Here is a 23494-nt window from a genome sequence, read left to right as displayed (position 1 = left end):
CCCCCAGGGAACCCAAACCTGCCTGTGCCCCGCCTCAGCCACACTCCTCAGCCTCCTGCTCCCCTCCACCTCCCTGACCTGCACAGAGAGGGGACAGCCCTCCTAGCCCCTCCCTGCTCACTGCCAGCCTTGGGTGCTCATCACGGGGCCTGCAGGGGTCACCTGTGCTCAGGTTGGTCATTTGTGGGACCAGGCAGACAGGAGAAGCCTCCCACATGCCTTCGACTCTCAGAAGGGAAAGTAAACAGAGAACAACTCCGACCAAAAGTCAGAAGGCAAGGGCGTCCCAGGGATTCCTAACAGTGCACCATCTTGCTCATGATCTTCTTCAAGAGATACTGTCAGATCAGACAAGGCAGGCAGCAGCCAAAGGAGGCAGATTTAAAAGGGCCGCTGAACAGGCTTTATTGAGATATCACTTCCGGGCAGAACTCGATCAGACCCACAGATGGGACTGGGGAAGGGCCTGAGGAGAAACTGCATGGAAGCTCGACCGGACTGGACTTTTATGGGGCTTACAGCAGGAAGGGAAGGGCTTGGGATTGGAAAAGGTGTCTCTAGGGTCCCTTGCCCCCTTGGAGTTGGTCAGGGGATTTGGCTGAACTCCAGGATTGGCCAGGGGGTCCTGCTGATTGACAGGAGTTAGTCAGGAGATCTGGCTGATTGACAGGCGTTTCTGCCAGCATCTGATTGATGTTCTTTTCAGTCGCGGGCTGGTTTGTTCTAAGTTGCCACTAAGTCGCCACCAAGTCACTGCCACCAACCTAACAGATACTTCCCATGTCCTTCCTTTGAGACCTTGGGACAGATGGCCTCTCCTAAGGCTGACCATCCCTGGGTGCAAAAATCTCCCCACTCTGAGCAGCAGTCCTCAGGTCAACTCCCGTCCTCTCCCTAGACTCACCCAGGCAGCCTGGGACCAGCACTGAACAGGACCCACCCTGCAGGCTGAGGTCAGGGCCACCTGGGCCCAGGTTTCAGGGCCAGCTCTCACCATTTGGACCCTGGTCAGCTTCCCCACTACAGTCCTGACACTGGCCATGGGTCTCCTCATGACTTCCTGAAGTGACATTGGGACTCACAGCCAACACTCAACATAGTGTGATTCTGTGTGACAGGAGCGTGGCTTTGGCTGGAGATGGAGGTGGAGATGTCGCCTGAGTTCCACCTCAGCCCCGAGGGCTCCCTCCCACATGCCCACTGTCCCCACACTCCTTCCTGGTCCTGGAGAACCCTGCTTGGCCATGGGTCACTGTGTAGTCCCCTCCTTCCTGGCATCACCCACAGGAAAAGGCAGGGTGACCTCAAGAGAACCGCCCAGGCAGAGGACAGAGGCCACCCCCAGAGGACATGGGCAGGCCTGAGCCACAGCTGCACCAACAAATGGAGAGAAAAGCTCTCCCTGAAATCTCTCCCAAGGGCAGCAGAGCCCAGGGTCACCTGATTCTCACTGCCACAACCTCCCTTCCCAGCACACGTCACCTGCCCCTGCACACCCAGGCCCTGAAGCTTCCTCTGGGACACTAGAGTCTGGGTCTCTGAGGCTGGGCTGGTGACACCAGTGATGGAGGGAAGTCCCTGCACCTGTCATACTCAGTGGAGCCTATTCTAGTCTCCAGAGCCAAGCTGTCCTCATCCTCCTGGGAGGACATCCACCTTCCCAGAGCTTTGGAGAACATGGGGAAGACGTGGGCCAAACCGGGATTCTCTATCATAAAGGAAACATGCCCAGGGTGAGGGGACCCCAGGGGTTCCCTGGTGGTGATGAGAGCCCTGAGGCCAGGACACAGCTGAGGCCAGTGCTGGGTGAGCCACTTCTCTCAGGGGACAGCGTCCCACCTGCCTTGCTCTTGAGGTATGGCATGGGGTCCAAAAAGGGAACAGAGGGAAAGAGGAAGAGGAACTAGAGGCAGGACTGAGAGGGAGGGGACAGAGAGCCTAACTGGAAAGAGACCCTCCCCCCACCCACGTGATCCAGGAAAGTGCTCCTGCCCTGGGAGGGGGCTGAGCTCAGAGAGGAGCAGGGCAGCAGGGCTGACTGGCCTGGGCCTCTGCCTCCCAGTGGGTCTGCAGTGAGCTCCTTCCACAGAGGGGGACAGAGCAGCAGGGAATCAAGGGAAACCTCCATCCAAGCCACCAACACCAAACTGCTCTCTGTGGTCAGGACCTGCCTCTCAGATGACACTGGAATTTTCAACAGCCAGAGTCTGCAGGTCACAGAGGGCAGGCAGCTATCCCAGGACCACATCACCCTCAGCATAGATGCCGAGAGACAGGAGGATGCAGGCAACAGCAGTGTGAGCCCCCCAGCCTGGTCAGTTCCACCCAGAGAGATGCCCTCAGCTGCAGGGTATGATAGCCCACCTTTGGCCCACCCAGCAGTTATTCAACTCTGATTTTATGTTTCTTGCTGTATCGTGGTAGTTATCAGGCACTTATGTTATTACAGCTGGTGAGAATCGCCAAACAAGTGGACAGTCCTCAGAACTTGAACTGAGTCAGTAATGCTCAAAACCAGGAACTGACAGGCCCGTTATTCTTGACCTAAGGTCCTGGGCAACACCAGGTCCCACCCTTTGCAGGTCTCACAGGCACCGTCTCCAAGGCAAGGTGGTGTTCTGTAGGGACAGGGGCACCTGGGCTGAGACCCAGTGAGAGGTGGCGCTGAGAGGACAAGCCCTCTCCCGTGATATGGGGTTTTTAAATAATATTTTTTTCATGGTAGACGGACACAATATCTTTATTTATTTATTTTTATGTGGTGCTGAGGCTCGAACCCAGGGCCTCACGCATGTAAAGCAAGTGCTCTACCACTGAGCTACAGCCCCAGCCCTCGCTTCATGAGGTTTTACCATCCCCCTGGAAGATGCTCCCAGGCACACCTGCTCCAGGGGACCCAAGTCTAGACTGAGTCCTGCTAAGGATGAACCCCAAAGCCCCGAGCACCCACCACCAGGCCTGACCAGCCCCTGCAGGCCTCACACTCCTTGGCCAACAAACACCAATCCCTACCAGGGAAGTGGCCTTCATCCACCACGACACAGAGGATTTCTGGACACATGTAATGTCACTGGAGTGAGGATCACAGGACAGGCCTGCCTCTGTCCTCCCCAAGGCCCAGGGCTCTCTCCTTGTCCTGAAGTGTTCTGAAAACTGTGTACCTCTGAGCCCCAGTTTGAAGAATGGTGCCTCATGACCCCTGACCCTATGATGGACAGTTGGGCACCATCATGGATAACCGCAGAGGTGCCCCATGCCCTGGAGTTATAGAGGGTCCCTGGTGGAACTGCTGGTGGGTGAGCCTCTGCACACTGTACGCTTTAATTTTTTTAATATTTATTTTTTTAGTTGTAGTTGGACATAATACCTTTATTCCATTCACTTATTTATTTATTTTTTATGTGGTGTTGAGGATTGAACCCAGGGCCCCGCGCATGCTAGGCGAGCGCTCTACCGCTAAGCCACAATCCCAGCCCACACACTGTAGGCTTTAGATCCTCAACCACAGAGCTGATGTGGTGACCTCCATCCAGACCTGTCCCCCGGGAGCACATGACCCCTCAGGTCCCTGCCCAGAGCACAGTGTGGGTCCTGCACCATAGAGCCTGCTAAGGGGGAGTTTTCCAGTGAAGTGACAAGAAGGGGATTTACCTCAGTGGCAGAGCACTTGCCTGGCCTTCGTAATGCCCCGAGTTTGGTCCTCGGTCCTGGGGGGAAGAAAAAGGCAAGTAGTGACAGGGCAAGGGACCCATCAGGACAGAAGCATCTCCTAGCTCCCACCAAGGGGGGTGATAATGAATGAGCAGGCAGGTGTCTCTAGCTGAGCTCTCACTGTGTCCCTCAGGCTCCTCCCCACCCCCAGCACCCAGGACTGACCACATCACCAGAGAAGGCCTGAGACAGAGAGCTCAGAGAGAAATGGACACACGGAAGCCCTGGGGCCCTGCTCCTTGCCTTCCAAGGACATGTTCTGAAGTCACTGTCCAAGAGGGGGTGCCTCTGCTCAACCTGCCTCTGTGGACAGTGTGTGCCCTCCTGCCCTGCCCTGCCCACTCCCTGGGTCCTTCTCCAGGTGCCTCTAGACAAACCTGGTGTGGCTGTGTCCCTGTGAGGTGTGTGGAGAGGCTGAGTCTCTGGGGCATGTCTCAGAGCCACATCATGAACATCTCTGGTGTCCAGGACTGGAGAGGAGGGACGGGGCTCCAGCTCCTCCAAGTGAGACAGGAAGTGCCAATCCTGGGTTCCCTAAGTGCTGCATGGGTCCTTCTGCAGAGAGTCAGGCCTGGTCACCCTGCAGCAAGACCTGGGCCAGGCCCTCCTGTGTCAGTGCACCCTGGAGTCTGTCTGGGGAGTCCGATGCTCTGTTCCTGGGACACCAGGCTCCGATGGGACACTTCCTGCCTGACCTTCAGGATGCAGGCCCCCCAGGCCTCAGTTCTGCATGCACAGCAAGGGTCTTTCTACCTATAAATAAAGTGTGTCTTCACCCTGCTCTGACCCCTCCTCCTCCCAGTCTCAGTCCCTGGATGGATGTCACACATCACAGTCATCCCAGAAGCAAGGAGGCCCCATCTCCCCCTCCTCCTGTCTCACAGAGCCCTTCCAGATCCTTCTCTGACAGACTCACAGGGCCCTTGTGGGAGATCTGGGCCTGACCACAGGAAGGGTCATGTCTGCTGGACCATCCAGGGAATGCAGATGGTGGCTACTGTACCGATATGAAGGTGCTGAGGGGAACCACCTGTGGCCAGGCATCTAGCTTCCCTGCTGGGAGGACAGCAGAGCTCCAGACACGGAGGTGACCTGGGGGGATGGACAGATTCCACTCAGGGAGACCCCCCACAGAGGATCTCTCCAAGCTGACAATCAGGGTGTGGCCCACCTGCTTTAGGACCTGCCCTAAAGGGGATTTGGCCCCAACAGGTGGAGTCACACTGAGGGCCACAAACAGCCCCAAGTTCTAACCTTGCCAGCCAGCAGGACAGAAGCCTCAGATTGTCCCTTCAGTGCAAATCACTAGGTTTAATTCTACAAATCCCAGCACATTTGGCCTCCTTGGGGCCTGTGCAGTCTCCAGAGGATGCCAGGGCACCGGGAAGTCACATGTTCCTCACAGATCCGTCCTTTTCCCCCTCACCCACATCATAAGCCATAAACACACAGGGGAGAGCAAACCCACAGCACCTGCTGCTCTGTCACTGGAACTTTCCAAGGCGGAGCGCCCACACCTCCTCCTGAAGACTCACTTTCCTTCCCACAAAGGCACCCTCCCCTTGTATTTGAGGGAGACCCTAAATGCACTCTCCAGCTTCACTTCCTTACAGTTGACTTTAAACGGCACTAATTTTGGAGTCACACCCTGGAGCAAGACACTGTTAGCCTCCCAGTAGCTCTGCTCTAGAGGACAAGGATAACCAAACTACCCTGGGGTTAAAAGTGTTCTCCAGCAAAAGTTGAGGTTCTTTTTAAAATTGTTTTTGGCTTTTGCTCTTCTCCCTTGTTCTGCTTTTTTTGAGGGGTGCTTTCAGGATCCAACCCAGGGGTGCAAAACCGCTGAACCACATCCTCAGCCCTTTTGATTTTGAGACAGGATCTTACTATATTTTGGAGGCTTGCTAAATTGTTCAAACCTAGGCTCCTCCTGTCTCAGCCTCCAGAGTTTCTGGGACTACAGGTATGCACCACTGTGCCCAGCTCTTGTTCTGTTATATTAAACAATGAGGTCAGCTATTCCTGAAAAACGGCAGTGGCTAATTAGTAACTTTTCTCTAGAGTTACAGACCCCAGAACATTTGGTGACTTTCAGGTAACAATAGCACATGCACCAGAAAAGCACATACCGCCCCCTTACTGGGCCCAGTGGCAGGTTCCTGGAATCCCAATGACTCAGGAGGCTGAGGCAGGAGGATACAAGTTCAAGGCCAGCCTCAGCAACTTAGGAAGACCCTGTTTCAAAAGAAAAAAAAAAAAAAGACTGGGGATGTAGTTTGGTGGTAAAGCACCCAGGGCTTCAGTCCTAATACAACATAAAAAGGAAGAAGAAACAGAGAGAGAGGAAGAAAACAGACCACATAGGATTTATGAGCCCCTAGCACTCAGACTGTCTGAGTCTAAAGAAATCAATAGTTCACTAAAGTCCCCACCCAGGCCCTGGGCCTGTGACCCCCTGGCAATGGAATTCCCCATCTCCTAATGGCAAGTTTGTCATCAAAAATGCTCCCCCCATCACTCCCATGAGCATGGGTGTGTCATCTACATGAACAATGTTCCAAACAGAAAATGAACTGTGAAGAAGAGAGGCCAATCCACAACATTTATTATCAGTATAGGTCCTACTATTTGGATCCTTGAATTTAAATAAATATTTGTTAAATGACTCTCAAAATCCCTTAGCCCGAGGTTGCATGACTATTCTGGTCTCTGTCTCTCTCTCCCTTCTCAGGGTACCTGCAGGATTTGGACAGCACCAGGAGACATCAGGAGCACACACAGCCAATGACCAGCACGATGACCCTGGGCAGTCAGCTGTCTGACTCTAGGGGAAGGTTCCAGATCCTCCTCAGCCCTGCAAGGGGTGGTGGGAAACCCCATTCCCTCCTGATTCTTCCATGTGAGCATACCTGGGAGGACCCGTCTCCCATTGTAGAAGGTCCAGTTTGGAATTCCACAGCAGCCCTGCTGACACCTATTTACACAAATCCCAGGTGACACAGCCTTTAGGGACACAGACTCACAGCCATTTCCTCCAGTGGCCATGAGGCAGGGACATCAGGGCCTTGAGTGTCCAGCCACTGAGTCTTGGACTTACTCCCTCTCCACTGACCAGGGCCCTGGAGTTGGTTACATGTGCCCAAGCCTCCTATGACAGGTTCTTCCCTGGGGTTCCTGGTGCCTTCCCAGGGGCTTCCTCCTGGACAAATCTGCAGCTCAGCACAGGATTTGGGGATAGGGCAGAAAAAGCAGCTGCACTGGTCTCAAGAGGACTGGGAGGCTCCCCTGAACTTGGGGAAGAGAGCGCACGCCCTCTAGTGGACATGCTAAGAGTCCCATAGAGGGCAGGTGAGGGCTGACCTGGGGCAAAGGGCAACTTTGGAGGATGGAACTGAAGATGCAAAGGGAGGAGGAGGATATTGGGAAGGGGTGAGGAGGGGTGGGAAGGAACAGGTGAGGGGAGGCTCTGGGGAGGCCAGAGAAGGGCGCAGAGCAGGGCTCCCCTCTCCTCTCCACTGACACTGGGGCTGGCCATCCGTGGGGGGCTGTGTGCTGTGGGGTGTTGAGCACCATCTGGGATTCCACCTACTAAGTCCAGTAGGATCCCCTCCCCCAAGCTGTATCAATCAGAAGTGTCTCCAGATGCTGCCAGATGTCCCCTGGATGGCAACATTGTCTCTGGCTGAGACTCACTGGTCTACACAAACCTGCAGTAAACAACTCCACAGATGAAATCCACCCCATTTTGGTAGAACTGAGTGTAAAAGGACAGAGACTGACTGGTTCTGATCACAAGTCAATCACTTGTCCCTAGAGAAGACATGTTTCAAGATGATGGCCGCATGGCATCCTGAACCTGCACAGCACTGTGGGCTTCCAAGGGTCAGTAGCCACACATCAGTGACACCTGCTGGGTCCATGACATCATGGATCGGGGAGCTCTGTCACACTGGGAAGAGGAATCCCGTGATCTGAGCCCACACCCAGCACCTGGACAGTCCCTGGGCCACTCTCACCACCTCAGGAGGCCTCTGAGCAAAGACGGCAAAGTCAGTTCTGAGTTAGGAAGAAAGGTCTTAGTAAGAGGAAAGGACAGCACAGGAATTTCTCTTCATGTTCCACGTCGTAGACTGCGGATCATTCATTAAGTTGACTCAACCCCACACAGATCAGGTGGCTGGACAGAGCTGGGGTCTCACCAGCCCCTGGGCCTGCAGCACTCTGCTGCCCCAACTCTGGCCCACTCAGAGCCACAGGGGCCTTCGCTGATTATTCTTCAGGGGGCAGGTGAGAGGGAGCTTTTAGGGTCCTCACTGTTTACCCACCACCTCTCAGTCTCTGGGCAATTCTGTTGTCCACTCTTGGATTCAGTGTCCTTATCCCTGACCTCTGCTTCTCTCACTTATCTTGACATCATCACAGGTCCAAAATGCCCTCTGCAGGTGATCTGGAGGGACATGTTCTCAGAGACGGTTTCCTTCACATCACCCTGAACAGACCTCCACCTGGGGTCCCAACACTGTGACCAGCAGAATTTGGACCAATCTGAATGGAGGGATGAAGAGGAACCAAGACACTTTCCAGCACTTAGGGGGAGCATGAGCCTCCTCCTGCTGTGTGCAGGGGTGACCAGTGGACAGAGACACAGAGCACCTCGTTGCTGTGCAGAGAGGGTGAGCCACACGAATGTATGGCAGCTACATGGACAGCAAAGTCCACTTAAGTCCACATCGTGTGGACAGCTCTCCCAGCTCCTTAAGAGAGAAATTCAAAATGTGGCATTCACAGGATAATGAAGAACAGAACACGTTACTGGTACTATTTTCCATACAAGTGTGTTCTGCTCATTTTTTTAGGTGTGGAAAAGGAGGCCCTTCTGCTCATGCACCATCTCCAGCATTGTGTTCTGGTGGAAATTACAATGTTTCTCCTCCTTGAATTTGTTACATTACTAAAAGCAGCTCCTAACATCCTCCAGGGACAACAGTGCCACCCACTGCAGCTGGGCACTTCCCAGTGCTGTCCTTGAGCCTGGGATATCCCATGTCCACAGGAGCCCTGGCTGGTGGCTGAGGAGTTAGACATGAAAAGTCTCAGACTCTTTTTTTTTCCCCCTACAATTCCAGTTCTCCCTGGAGTCCTGCCTTCTCTGCCTCTGCCTCTGCTCACAGGTACTGGGAACTTCTGGAAGCTGAACCCCCATTGGAAAGCAGCCACCTATGCTCAGGTCTGTTGGGCACTGCCTGGTCCCAGTGAGCTCCTTGGGCCACATCCAGCTGTTATAGGGGAGATGTAGCTGGGTACCCCCAGATGGGTGCCAGCAAAAAGACATGGGGAAGGACTTCCATGGAGCAAAGCTGATGACACAGGAAAACCAACTCTGACATTGTCCTCATCCCAAGAATGCCATGAGTGGATCAGAATGTCCTCTTTCATGTTTGGACAGGGCGATCCGCATCATGATTTTGTGGCAAAATGGGGTCAGAATCTGTCTTTGAAGGTAAAGAAGTGGCTGGCGCTCCTCTCAGGCTTAGTGCAGAACTCTAAAGGTTTTGCACAAACTCTGCCAACACAACTGCTTTATGACCGTGACCAGCTTGTCCACGTGCTCGAGGGACAGAGTAGCAGCAACTCCAAGAAGAGCAGGTTTAGCAGAAACTCTGCACAGAGAAGAACAACTGCAGGAAGATAAGCTGCCCCAGTCCTCTGAGCTGTTGGGAGAGAAAGAAAAATGCCCAGGACACAAAATCCTCTGCTTCTGGAAGAGAGAGAGGGAGAGGCCGAGCAGGGGGAGAAGAATCCCTAACAGACCCACCTCAACAGCACCTCCCAGGAAGCAGGAGGCAGAGGGCAATGGATCTCACTTGTAAAGACTTTCAGATGTGACAATGAATTTAATATTTAAAACCATAAAGTATTTACCATAAAAGACTGAACTTGTTTTTGTAAATGAACATTGATTCGTGGGCTTTTAACAAAATTACTAATAAAATAAAGAGTGGATGAGTTAAAAAAATAAATTGAAGTGACAGAAAGGAAGAAAATATTTGCAAATCATACATGGGATATGGGGATAAATAAAGAACAGGTACAAATGTGCAACCAAAGAATATCCTATGTTTAAAAGAGGCCAAGGAGCTGGGCACAGTCCTGGGCATCTGTAACCTCAGGCATCTAAGACTTGAGATTGGCAAGTTTGAAGCCAGCCTGGGGAACTGTCCCAAAACAAAAATAAATAAATATATGTAAAGGCTGGGGGTGTAGCTCAGAGGTATAGCACCCCTCAGATCAAACCCCAGCACTGAAAGAGGGCAAAGGGCTTGGATAGCCACATCTCCGGAGATGTTGCAGTGGCCAATAAGCACATGACAAGATGCTCAGTATCATCAGTCACTATGGAAACAACCAAAATCACAACAACACCCCACTCCACACCTTCCTACATTCCTGAGGGTCTCTGAGCACTGTGGACTTCAGCACTTCTAACAGAGCCAGGCAGAAGCTCATCTGCCCAGCACTCCCACAGCTGGGAATGTGCCCAGAGGATGGAAACAGGGACTCCAATAGTTTCCCACAGGCTAAGGCTCGCCACATCACTTTTAACCATAGGCAGAGTGTGAAACCACCCAAGTGTCCATCAACAGAGGAATACATAAATAAACATGACTTACAAATAAATATGTTGGAGTATTAATCCCCAATAGACTGCAGGGTGCCTCCCACGAACCTGCTTGGCACCCACTACTGCTCCTTCCTGGATCTGCGAGGACCAGGCACTGCCAGAGGTCTCTGAGCAGGCCCTGCACCCAGGCATCACCCATAGGGAAAGTCAGGGTGACCACAGGAGAATCACTAGGTAGAGGACAAGGCCACCCAAGGAAGGCATGGGCAGGCCTGAGACACAGCTCTGCCAAAAATTGGAGAGGGAGGGTCTCCCTAAAATCTCTCCCTGAGGAACAAGGAGCCCACGGTCACCTACCTCCACTACCACAGTCCTCCCCTCCCAGGACACAAAGGGTGTGAAGTCCTGAGATAGCCACTCAGAGGCCAAGCTGGAGACACCAGGTACAGAGAGCAGGTCCCCTCACCAGCCATCACTCAGTGGCCCCTTGCCTGACCCCAGAGCTCTCTCTGTCCCCTTCCTGCTGGGAGGAAATCCACCTTCCTAGAGCTTTGGGGAAGACACAGGGCTAAACTGGGACTCTCATCATAAAGGAAACATGCCCAGGGTGAGGGGACCCCAGGGGCTCCCTGGGTGGTGCTGAGAGCCCTGAGGCCAGACACAGCTGAGGCCAGTGCTGGGTGAGCAACTTCTCTCAGGGGACAGCGTCCCACCTGCCTTGCTCCTCAGGGTGTGGCATGCAGTAGTGAAACCCAACAGGGAAAGCAGAAGGGACAGGAGGCAGGACTGAGAGGGAGGGGACAGAGAGGTTCCTCCACAGAGACCCCGCCCCCAGCCCTGTGACCCAGGAAAGTGCTCCTGCCCTGGGAGGAGGCTGAGCTCAGAGAGGAGCAGGGCAGCAGGGCTGACTGGCCTGGACCTCGGCTTCCCAGCGGGTCTGCAGTGAGCTCCTTCCACAGAGGGGACAGAGCAGCAGGGACCATGCAGCCCGCCTCAGCCTGTCCCTGCAGAGGGGGCATCCCCTGGCAGGGGGTCCTGCTGGCAGGTAAGAGGGGACAGTTCCCTGAGGAGGGTGGGAGGTAGAGCAGAGTCTCACTGGTGCCCCCCCCCCCCCGGGAGGACACGACCCTCACAGGGGACACAAGCATTCATTCACTGAGAAACCGATGGGAACAGAACACGAAAAACCGACAGAAGCTCACCAACAGGAAACTCTCAGTGACCTGGAGCTGATGAGGGGGATGGAAAGCTCAGGGGTTCTCTTTTCCAAGTTACTCACCAGAGGCCTTTATATTTTGAAAATCGTTCTTAACAGCTCTGTCAGGGCCACTCTCCAATAGAAAGGAACTTGAGCAGTGCACACTGTCTGCAGCCACCAGCCTCAGACATTGGCACAGACACCTGGACCCTCAGGGTGGGGACCCTGCTTCACTCATCCACAGGAGGCTGAGCCTGGTCCAGGCCCTGGGCTACCACAAGGTCAGACTAGTCTCTGCCTCCTGGAGCTTCCTCTCTAGAGGGCAGGAGGCCAGGCCAGAGGGAGATCTGCAGGTGAGGCCAGGTGCTGTGTAGATCTAGGAGGGCAGAGAGCAGGGAAATGTCCACAGGGAAGACCTGGGGTCTGTAAGGGGGTGGTCAGGGGATGTGGGTGCCCAGGTGCCCTGGGTGTGAGCAGGGATCTGAGGGCACTGAGGGGCCAGCCTTGCAGACACCTAGGTAAAGGTGTTCCTAGGAGAGGATGACAGGTACAGGGGTCCTGAAGGAATGTAAATCAATCTGCTGGCCTTGACCTAGGAACACACACACCATACACTACAAGGCTGAGGAGTGAGGACTCCTGCTGAGGGCCTGGGCCCCATCTTCCTACCCTATATAAAGGGCCCAGTGTTGATGGATTTCTCTCTCTTCCTTCCTAGTCTCACTGTTAACCTTCTGGAACCGGCACCCCACAGTACAGCTCACTATTGAACCAGTGCCTTCCGATGCTGCTGAAGGGACAGACGTTCTTCCCCTTGTCCACAATGTGTTGGAGAATGCAATAAGCTACAACTGGTTCAAAGGAAACACAGCAAACAACAGCTTCAAAATTATATCATACCTGGTACCCTCACAGATGACTACCCCAGGGCCTGCATTCAATGGTGGAGAGAAAATACTCTCCAATGGATCCCTGCTGTTACAGAAAGTGACACAGAAGGACACAGGATTCTACACCCTGCGAACTGTAACTGCCGATGCTAGAGTTGAATTAGCAACTGGAGAGTTCCGTGTACATGGTGAGTGACAGCCCAAGGCCCGCTGGGTGTTGGAGGGGTTAACTCCACTGCGCACACAGAACCCTGAGGCCTGGACTTTGCGTTGGAGCATTTAACTCAGGACACACGCCAGACTGGCTCCAACCCAGTGGCTCAGAAAACAGAATCAAGATGTCCTGAAGCTGCATTCTTCTTCTGAAGCTCCAGCGTGTGCACAGGAACACAGTCCCCTGTGCCTCAGGTCACTGCTGCATCTTAACACTTGATGGAAACTTTTAACTCACTTCTGGCCCCAGGGCCCATCTGGGAACCACAGCAGCTGGAGCTCCCCCTGAGCACAGCATCCTGCTCCCTGAGCCACACGTGAGCCCCTGGGAACCTGAGTCAAGCAGAGTCCTCCAAGCCAGGTGTGTCACCCGTCTTCCTCATTCCCATCTTGTCCCATCCACATAGACAACTCTGCCCCTACAGACCCAGCCCTAGCCCTCCAGGGACTCAGGTGCAGTCCCTGCAGTGTCCCTGTGCCGGGGTCCTGCCCTAGCGGGGTCCAGGGAGTTCTGAAGGATGAGTGGCGTCGGCGAAAGATGAGACAGGAGTCGTTCCGTTGGAGCAATCTCCAGAGAGAGAGCTCATGCAGCTTTCTCTGGGTCATCTTTTATTAAAATTTTTTTCATCATTATAGATTCAGAATACGTTATTGATTATATAATTTAAAACTTTGCCAAGACATGACATTTCCTTAACCATGATTGGGGGTACAAAAAATGTAACATTAATTTACATTTTTCCAGGATATGACCTTCAGTTATGTAATTATTAAAAGTACAGAATCATTAATAAAATACGTCACTAATTTACATTTTTCAGATTTTCCCAAGATTTACTATTTTTCCCAAGATATGTTATTTTCTTATTAACTAATGCCAAACTACGTAACCAGACTCTAAGTCTCCTAACCAATCATTAGCCCAAAGTACACTTGTACATTATTTCTAATCTAAAATTCCCATCTAAAAAAGTCCCTTTAAATCTTATACTTAAAACATCCTAAAGTTTATGAATCATTCTTAAAACATATCAGAAACCTATACAACTTCAAACTTAAAAATTTCTAAACTTAAGAATCTAAATAAAATAATATTCTAACATTATTCTAAAACTGTGTCTTATAAAGCTATTTTAATTAATTCCTAAATTTATTCTCATAAAACTGGTTGAGCTGCTTTCTCAAAGAGTTTCTTTGTTTCTCAGTCAAGGTGCACTAGTTCTCATATCTTTATAATCTTTCTCAATAGAAAGAAAATTCTAAAAATCAATCCACTTTCCACCAATATTAACTATGCTCATCATATATCCCTATGTAAAGTAAGAAAGGGTTTATAAAAAGAGAAGAATACATCTTTATATGTTTTAACTTTCCTAAGTGTAAAAATGAAACTGCATGTGGTGAACTTTGTGAAATAAGCATACTGATCAGGTTTTCTAAGAGGCCGGAAATATGGGCTTGGGTTCTAGTTGATATAGTCAATGTGGTGCCTAAAATTCTCATGACCTTTCAGAGGATGATTGTTGTCCCTTATCAGGTTTGTCCACAATGTACTGAGATAGAAGAACAGCCTTCTACTTTGTCCTTGATATGCTCAGGGGTAGTAGAACAGCCTCCAAGGCATGAACTACCTGTTCTGTTCTAGCCATCTGAAATTTAATTTGTTTGGCACTTAACATACTCCTGCCTCCTGTCAGAAACATAAGCATGAAAATGAAAAGTCCCAATTACATAAAAAAGGGTCTCATGGTTTCGGTTGCCCACCAACCAGCGTGGCTTTGCCAGCATTCATCCTCACTGTGACCCTGTCAAGACAGTGGGAGAGCGGCTTTGCCAACACTTTTTCTCCCTGTGACCCTGTCAAGACAGTGAGTGGGGGATCGCCTTCACCATCCCTGCAGGTCACACTCACACACCCAGGCTGCCCAGGGGAAGGGTCTCCTGTGCTCTCAGGGGAGCGAGCCTCTCTGACTTAGATGGTGTGGAGTCCTCCTCACCTTCTGCATCTGAGCAGTCCCCAGGGTCCTCTGTACCCTGTCTCTGCAGCCACCGTTTCTCCCTGGACACAGCCTCAGATCCCGACAGGCAGAGTTAAGGTGCTGTCTCTCCAGCAGTCCTTCCCAATCCTACCTCGTGACCATGCTCAGGCCCTTGTGACTCTTCTCTCTACAGATGCCTTGTGCTCTGGGGTCCTGAGCACCTGCCCCCACACATGTCAGCTTCAGGTCAGTGACAACCACCAGCTCTGACATCCTCACCCTCAGCAGGTGTCTGAGCAGACTCACCAGGTGGGACAGCTGAGGCTCCAGCAGGCAGGAGCACCCTGGTCCCTCTCCTCCCTCCCTGAGGGCAGCAGGCCCCACAGGGTGTGTGTGAAACCAGCCCTGGGTCCAAAACACAGCTATCATGCCCTGGAGCTCTAGAGGGTCCCTGGAGGAGCTGGCTGGTGGGTTGACCTCTCCACACTGTAGGCTTCAGATCCTCAGCCACAGAGCTGATATGGTGAGCTACATCCACACCTGTTCTCAGGGAGCAAATGGCCCCTCAGGTCCCTGTCCTGAGCACAGTGCTGGGTCCTGCCCCATAGAGCCTGCTAAGGGGGAGTTTTTCCAGAGAAGTCACAGGACAGGGGTTGGGGATTTAGCTCAGTGGAAAAGCACTAACCTAGCATGTGCAGTGCCCTGAGTTCAGTGCTCGGCCCTGAAATAAAAGAAAAAGTAAAAAGCAAGTAGTGACAGGACAAGGGACACTCAGGACAGAGGCATCCCAGTGTTCCCACTCAGGTGGGTGACTAGTGAATGAGCAGGCAGCCCCTCTAGCTGAGCTCTGTGTCCCTCAGCCTCCCCCACCCCCAGCACCCAGGACTGACCACATCACCAGAGAAGGCCTGAGACAGAGAGCTCAGAGAGAAGTGGACACACGGAAGCCCTGGGCCCTGCTGCTTGCCTTCCAAAGAGCATGCCCTTAGGTCATTGTACAAGAGGGATGCCTCTGCCCAGCCTGGCTCTGTGGACAGTCCCTGTGCCCTCCTTTCCTTCCCAGCTCACTCCATGGGTCCTTCTCCAGGTGCCTCTAGACAAACCTGGTGTGACTGTGTCCCTGTGAGGTGTGTGGAGAGGCTGAGTCTCTGGGGCATGTGTCTCAGAGCCACGTCATGAACATCTCTGGTGTCCAGGACTGGAGAGGAGGGATGGGGCTCCCGCTCCTCCATGTGAGACAGGAAGTGCCAATCCTGGGTTCCCATAAGTGCTGCATGGGTCCTTCTGCAGAGAGTCAGGCCTGGTCACCTGGAGCAAGACCTGGGCCAGGCCCTCCTGTGTCAGTGCATCCTGGAGTCTGTGTCTGGGGAGGCTGATGCTCTGTTCCTGGGACACCAGGCCCCAATGGGACACTTCCTGCCTGACCTTCAGGATGCAGACCTCTAAGCCCTGAGTTCTGCATGCACAGAAAGGATCTTTCTTTCCATAAATAAAGTGTGTCTTCTCCCTGCTCTGACCCCTCCTCCTCCTAGTCTCAATCACTGGATGAATGTCACAAACCACAGTCATCGCAGAGGAAAGAAGGCCCCATCTCCCCCTCTTCCTGTCTCACAGAGCCCTTCCAGATCCTTCTCTGACAGACTCACAGGGCACTTGGGGAGATCTGGGCCTGGTGCTGTCCTGTAATCACAGTGGCTCATAAGGCTGAGGCAGGAGGATCACAAGTTCAAGGCCAGCCTCAGCAACTTAGCGAGGCTATAAGCAACCTGGTGAAAATCTGTCTCAAAACACAAAGAGCTGGAGATGTGGTTCACTGGTTAAATGCCCATGGATTCAATCCTTGGTACCAAAAACAAAACAAAACAAACAAACTTCTTAAATAAGATCCTTAGGAGGCCATTGTATAGGACTGGCTCCCATAATGAGCCCAAAAGGACAAACCCATGTGGAGTCATTTGTACAAACTGAAACCAATCAACACAGGAGTCTACTCAAGTAACAATGGCTGAGTGACCTTTGGTTACAGCCCCCAGCTTCAGTGGGTCAGAGGTGTCAATCAGTCTGTCCTGGGCAGCCAGCCAGGCTCTGAGCCTCACCGCTGTCTCCACACCTCCCTTCTGTTTCCCACCGTAAACCATGCTGGGCCACGTGGCAGCCCCCAGAGGTATTTGAAGCTGCTCTGGCTCTGAGCACCGCCTGATTCTAGAAAGTGGTGTAAAAGCCATTCACTATCTTTAACCAAATTTGTTGTAATTGTGTCTTTTGATAAGTCTTACAGCCAGCACCAGACTCACTGATCAAGGCCCCAAGTTGGTGCCAGGACAGGGGCAGAGCCACTAGACAGAGAAGGACAGCAGAGGACAAGGCAGAGTCACAGGAGGGCTGGTGAGGGGCACCATGGTGGGGGGCAGAGCTTCCTGAGGAGACCTGGGCCTCGGAGAGGGCAGCTCCAGGGCCCCAGAGAGCCAGGCTCACCTCCCTGACCACAGCCCACACAGGGGAAGCCAGTGCCCGGGCCTTTTCTGGGGTGACTCTGAGGTGACCTCAGGAATGTGGCACTCAGCAGGTTCCCTGCATACACTGTAGACAGAGGGGCCTCCAGAGGACACTCTTCTTGTGGCAGATCTGGACACAGCAGGACAACATGTGAGCCCTCCCTGGTGAGGCAGAGCTGACTCAGGTCACTCCCCTGCAGTCCACCCCCTGCTCCTGTCTGGTGGGTGGAACTCCAAGGTCAGTGGCCAAGAGTGTGGATGTGCCGGGTTTCTGTTCTTGTGACTAAAAGGCTCAGGGGTCACTCTAGTTAAACTGGGCTGACTGGGCTGCACGAAACAACCACACAAGAGACACAAATACCTTTTTCTTTGGGGTCGCTGTGACGGCTCCTCTGACCTTAAGGGTCTGCAGAAAGAGAGAGAGCACACGCTGACCCCTTTTATTGAGGAGAAGCTATTCAAATGAGGCAAGGGGTCAGGTTTCAGGGGCTGAGTATCTTCATGATGTCCACTGTCAGCAGGTTGACTGACACCTGGGTAGGCCACACCCAAGGGCACAGTAAGAGGAGGGGACACACACAAGGCACTTCCATGGAAGATTCTCTCCTAAACAGGGCAAGGGGTTCTATTACAAAGGAACAGGTGAGCATAGCTTCACCCATGGGCTATAGCAAGACACACCCATTTCTGTAACTGAGGGCCTCAGCACCCAGCTGGGGAGTGTAACTCAGTCACCCGTAAGGTTGGCCTCCCACATATTCCCTCTTTCTTAATATAAAAAAAAGAATGTAACTGGGAACTTTTCTTTCAGTCACTTGGCTCTTGGTCCAAGGTCATCACAATCTGCTATTGAAACACAAAAAGAATTAGTAGAAAACATATTATCTTCATAACAGTCAACACAATAATCTGGATTATTATTACCTTGCCAAACATTCATCAGAATATTTTTAATCTTTTCCCAATTTTATTGGGATGCATTGTTTTTGGCCATAGTAACAGACATTTTCATTGCCATGGCATTTAGGCCTCTCCATAAACCATAGAGCAAAGGGCTCATGTACATTATTCATTACACTGTCTTCTAGAACATCATTACTTAGTTCTCATCCTTCCATCAGCAATTATCTGACCATGAAGGAAGTTGGATGTAATTTAAGTCAAACATTAAGAAAATCCATACATTGTAAGTTTTAAGACATAGCCACAAAGGCCAAAATTGAACAAGCAAGGAATAATATAATATTTAAAGTAGTCACTTTAGGAATTATGAGACCAGCAGTTTGTCTAGGTCTGGTTAATAGACATACATCTGTTTCAAAGCCTGAATATTAACTTCAGAATATTATAGTTCTGTGCAGCCAATTTGGAAAGCAGTATGGAGATTTCTTGGAAAGCTGGGAATGGAACCACCATTTGACCCAGCTATTCCCCTTCTCGGTCTATTCCCTAAAGACCTAATAAGAGCATGTTACAGAGACACTGCTACAACGATGTTCATAGCAGCACAATTCACTATAGCAAGATTATGGAATCAGCCTAGATGCCCTTCAATAGATGAATGGATAAAAAAATGTGGCATTTATACACAATGGAGTATTACTCTGCATTAAGGAACGACAAAATCATAGAATTTGGAGGGAAATGGATGGCATTAGAGCAGATTATGCTAAGTGAAGCTAGTCAATCGTTAAAAAACAAATACCAAATGACCCCTTTGATATAAGGGGAGTAAACAAGGACAGGGTAAGGACGAAGAGCTTGAGAAGAAGATTTACATTAAACAGGGATGAGAAAAGGGGAGGGGAGGGGAGGGGAGGGGAGGGGGGATAGTAGAGAATAGGACAGACAGCAGAATACATCAGACACTAGAAAGGCAATATGTCAATCAATGGAAGGGTAACTGATGTGAAACAGCAATCTGTATACGGGGTAAAGTTGGGAGTTCATAACCCACTTGAATCAAACTGTGAAAGATGATGTATTAAGAACTGTGTAATGTTTTGAACGACCAACAATAATAAAAAAAAAAAGAATATTATAGTTCTGAAATATTAGCTGGCAATAATTAATGAGGCAATAAGTTGTATTTTTATAGGCTAAAGGATATTTATCATTTTTTCTCTTCACTCTCATATTTAAGGAGTTAATTAGGTCTGTCAGTAATACAAATACCCTTGGAAAAATCTATTTTAATAATCTTTCCAACAATTGTCCATAAAGGTAAATGTAGTATTAGTCACTAAAGTCCGGCATAATTGGCTGGCTTGAGTTTTTTATCTGCTGTCTAGCATAGTTTCTGTCACTGGTGTGGTCAATTTGTTGCTTCACTATTTGGCTACCTTAGTCCTGGGAGCTGGTGATAACTGGCTGGTGACAAACCTCAAGTCAATGTCCAGTAGCTCAGTTTCTTTTTGGAATGTACACAACTATTATAGGGTTTGAGTGGGACGTGCCTGTCAATCTACATAAGCAAGACAATATCCATAGGCCAATCATCTTCTGCCTAGTGTAACCATACCGTGAGGAAACTCTATATGCTTGTAGCTGTTAGTTGCAACTGAAGGCTATTCTAACATTTTTTCCTCTTCTATTAAATTTATTGTCAAAGGAGAACCCCGATGAGAAAAGAAAGGAAAAGGAAAGGCATAGAAAAAAAATGGGAACCAAGAAAGAGAAAAGCACCCAGACATGGCCCATTCCTGTAGCTGCATTTGTCTCCTGCTGTGGTGAGCAGGCAGTCACTGTTGACTAGGTCTCTGCCACTAGGGTTCTGATCTGAGCTGGACGTGGGGAGCAAAGCAGCCATGGGGCAGGAGACCTCTCTCAAAAGGGGAGAAGAATTAGGCCTTTGCACCAGTGGGGGGTGAGGTTCTTTGCCTCACCTCTGTTGGCCCCCATATTTTCTCCTGATGGCCCCTCTGTGACTGTGCCTGTCTTAGGTTGTCATCCCTTGAGGAATCACTGGCTAACCAGCCATTCTCTGGGGCCAAACAGGGTGATGTGGAGTGTGCATGGCATCTTCCCCAAGAGGGCTCTCTGTCTCCTTGACAGATAACGCCCCCCTGGCCTCCACGCCAGCATTTACCCTGGGATCAGCAAACTCAGGTTTCTTCTCCATGGAGGGCCCAGCTCACAGCACTGGGCTGGTGGGGATGCGTTCAGGAAGGAAGGAGACAGGCCATAGAAAGACAAACTGTAATATAGTGACAAAGCTGAGAGAGACAGATGAAGAGGAGATCCCTCACACAGAACTGGCCCTTAGTTGGTGTTACTCACATCTGGTCCATAGCTGCTATCCATACGGATGCAGAACAATCCGTTATTTCAACACTGTCTTTTTCTCAAAAGATACTTCCAGACAGTCTGTTTACCACAGAATCAATATACAGGTATAACTGACCATTACAGTCAGGACAATTAATCTAGTTTCATGGGTGGACTTTCCAGTCTACACTGCAAGACACATTAAAGGTGGACCTGGAAAATGGGTCTATACAAGTCTTTTCATAATTTTTATTTACCTGACAAGCTCGTGAAACTGCATGGCTATAAGCTCTGTAGCTGGAAATTGACCTTCCTGGGCCAGGTTTCTCAGTCATTATCATGATGACTGGTTTAAACTCTTCAAACTCTCCTTTGATATCTGATTTAATTTACTGAATCATGTTCAGTAACATTAAGACTCTCAATATTACAATTTAAGAAAAAACTTTTAAAGTATTTTGTAAAATCTAGTGTCTCTCTGGGATCCTGTATTCCCCCTTTTCCTTATTTGATAAAATTGAGTATAGGCTTGGCATAAGTCATAGTATTCTTTGTTTAAGTTATAGATAATAGTACAAGTATTTAAATGACTAAGAATAGATTTACCTTTTATTGATTATTAATTTTTTTTATATAGACTAGTCGATCCATCCTAACAATTTAGAAAGAAGCCTCAATCTTTTTGAGAGAAGGTCTCAAAAATCTCTATATTTTAGAATATTATCCTTTAAATAGGTATCTCTTAATTGCCTTTAAAAAATTTTTATGATGAAGGTTATTTTCTGTGTAGGGAGCAGTATATAAATCTTACTGTATTTTTTATGGACAATAGATCTAGTTAGAGAACTTATATAATATCAATGAATTTTTTTAAGTTTGTAAACTTTATTGTTTAAAATTAATATATAACTCTAATTTAGAGAACATTAGTCTTAATAAAATGCTTTTTATTTTATAATTATCTAACAAACAAAATATGTAAAAATTAGTATCTCAGTGTCTTAGAATTAATCAATTTTAGTCTCTAAGGACAATTGTTAAAATCGGGATTTAAGTTAGTAGTTCAATATACTTAATGTTTAATCAACAATGTGAATTTATTTACCAAAATTAATCTTTATCTTAAACAGTAAGAATTATTAGGCAATAAGGATCTTTCTTTAAAGACATAAACTTACATTTTAATAGGTGTTTATCATGTCAAAATATGGACAAAATTTTAGCTCACATTACTATAGTTAAATTAGGAAAATAATTTGAAATATCCTTAAATTAATTATAGTCAGTTGAGTATACATAAATCTCTTTTTTTTAATTGTTCTAACTTTTTACATCATCTGTTTAGATAACAATATAAAAATCTTTTTTACTTAGGAAAATGAATATAAAGACCTTGTTTTACCCAAAGATGATTTCTTTCTTCTTTTTTAGGATACGTGTGTGCTTTTTCTTTGTTGAAGCAACTTTTTCTTTTAGAAAATTTTTTTTGGTTATACTTTGGAACAATTTCTGAAAACCTTAGAATCTATAAACAGGGGCTGGGGATGTGGCTCAAGCGGTAGCGCGCTCGCCTGGCATGCGTGCGGCCCGGGTCCAATCCTCAGCACCACATACCAACAAAGATGTTGTGTCCGCCGAGAACTAAAAAATAAATATTAAAAAAATTCTCTCTCTCTCTCCTCTCTCACTCTCTCTAAAAAAAAAAGAATCTATAAACAAATTATTATACTTTGATAAGAAATATCAATGAAAATATGAAGAAGAGTGGCCCAACCCACAACAGGAAACACCATTTATTATAGGTACAAGTCCTGATTCTTTGATTCTTGGCTTAAATAAATATATTTTAAATGGCTCTCAAATAAAAAACCTCATAGCCTGAGGTTGCACATGTGTGCAGGTGTGTGCGCGCTCACTAGCTCTCTCTCTCTCTCTCACTCACTCTCTCTCTCTCTCTCTCTCCTTCCTCAGGATACCTGGAGGATCTTGGAGAGTAAAAGGAAAGCGAAAAATCCGGAGACAGGTGAGCAAGAAAGACAGAGACCAGGCAGAGATACACAGAAGAGATTATTTGTCAGAGCTGACAAATAAAGGCACATCTCTCCATGAAAGAAGAGAGCCAACACAGGCTTGGGATCTGAGACTTTTATGGGGCAGGCTCAGGGATCCCCAGAGCCCAGTGGGTCCTAATGCAGGTGGTTAAGGGTGGGGTCGGTATGAGGAGTGCTGATACTTCCTTAGGTGGGAAAGAATGCGGGTGATGAAGGACTCGGTTGGTCACTTAAGATGGCCATCCAGATGCTAAGCAAGGACCTCACAGACAGCACCAGAAAGACATCAGGAGCACACACAGCCAATGACAGGCACGATGCCCCTGGGCAGCCAGCTCATGGACTCTGAGGACTGAGATAGGGGATGATTGTTGGGTCTGCCGGGAGGATGGGACATCAGGGAGCTGGGATCAGGAGGCCCAGGGAGGAAGGAGCACTATTCCCAGCTGAGAGCACATCCGTCTGCAGCAGCTCCACAAGCAGAGAGTCCCCTGGGCCAGGCTGATGGTGCTCCCAGTACCAATCTGCATCAGAGTGTGGAACCTGAAGTCTGTGCCATGCAGCACTGAGGTTGACAGTAACATTCAGGGGAACCTGCAGCTCCAAACTCCAAAATCTAATAAGAAAACACCTCACATTTCCCATTAAATTCCCTGTTCCCACAGCATAAGCCACCTGCCATCTACACTAGCAAGTTCAGTCGTTCCTGGGTCCCACCCACCCCAGTCCCTCTCTCCAGCTCTGCTCAACTGCTGCCACCTCCTGGGGACTCACTGATAATCAGGACTCAGGGGCCCCCGTTGCTGGTCCCTCAGCCCACCAGGAAGGACTCTGCCTTCAGCTGGTCATTTACAACAGTGGGGACAGTGGTATAAGGACAGCCACACAGAGCTGCACAGTGAGATGGGGACAAAGTGCTGGTGTAGGACCCAGGGCCTCAGCTTTGAGGGTGGCTGTGGCTAGGAGCTCAGGAAGGGAACTGAGGAGCACAGAGGTGGGGAGTTCATGAACATTTGCAGGGACAAGGCTGGATTCCCAGAGGCCCACTCTGACCACTGTCAGCTGCAG

At 49.7% G+C, this 23494-nt stretch overlaps 1 long non-coding RNA gene across 1 annotated transcript; it reads left to right on the top strand.

Moving 5' to 3' along the window:
- Window positions 1–12615: 12615 nt before the first annotated feature.
- LOC144370806 (uncharacterized) lies at window positions 12616–23041 on the top strand. Its single transcript, XR_013430764.1, has 2 exons — window positions 12616–12995; window positions 22347–23041. It is a non-coding gene; the product is annotated as an uncharacterized LOC144370806 (long non-coding RNA).
- Window positions 23042–23494: the final 453 nt, after the last annotated feature.

The sequence above is a fragment of the Ictidomys tridecemlineatus genome, chromosome 15 (genome assembly GCF_052094955.1).
Source record: "Ictidomys tridecemlineatus isolate mIctTri1 chromosome 15, mIctTri1.hap1, whole genome shotgun sequence".
NCBI classification, from domain to species: Eukaryota; Metazoa; Chordata; class Mammalia; order Rodentia; family Sciuridae; genus Ictidomys; species Ictidomys tridecemlineatus.
Note: the sequence above shows the minus strand (reverse complement) of the source record. Positions and strands in the feature narration are given on the sequence as shown.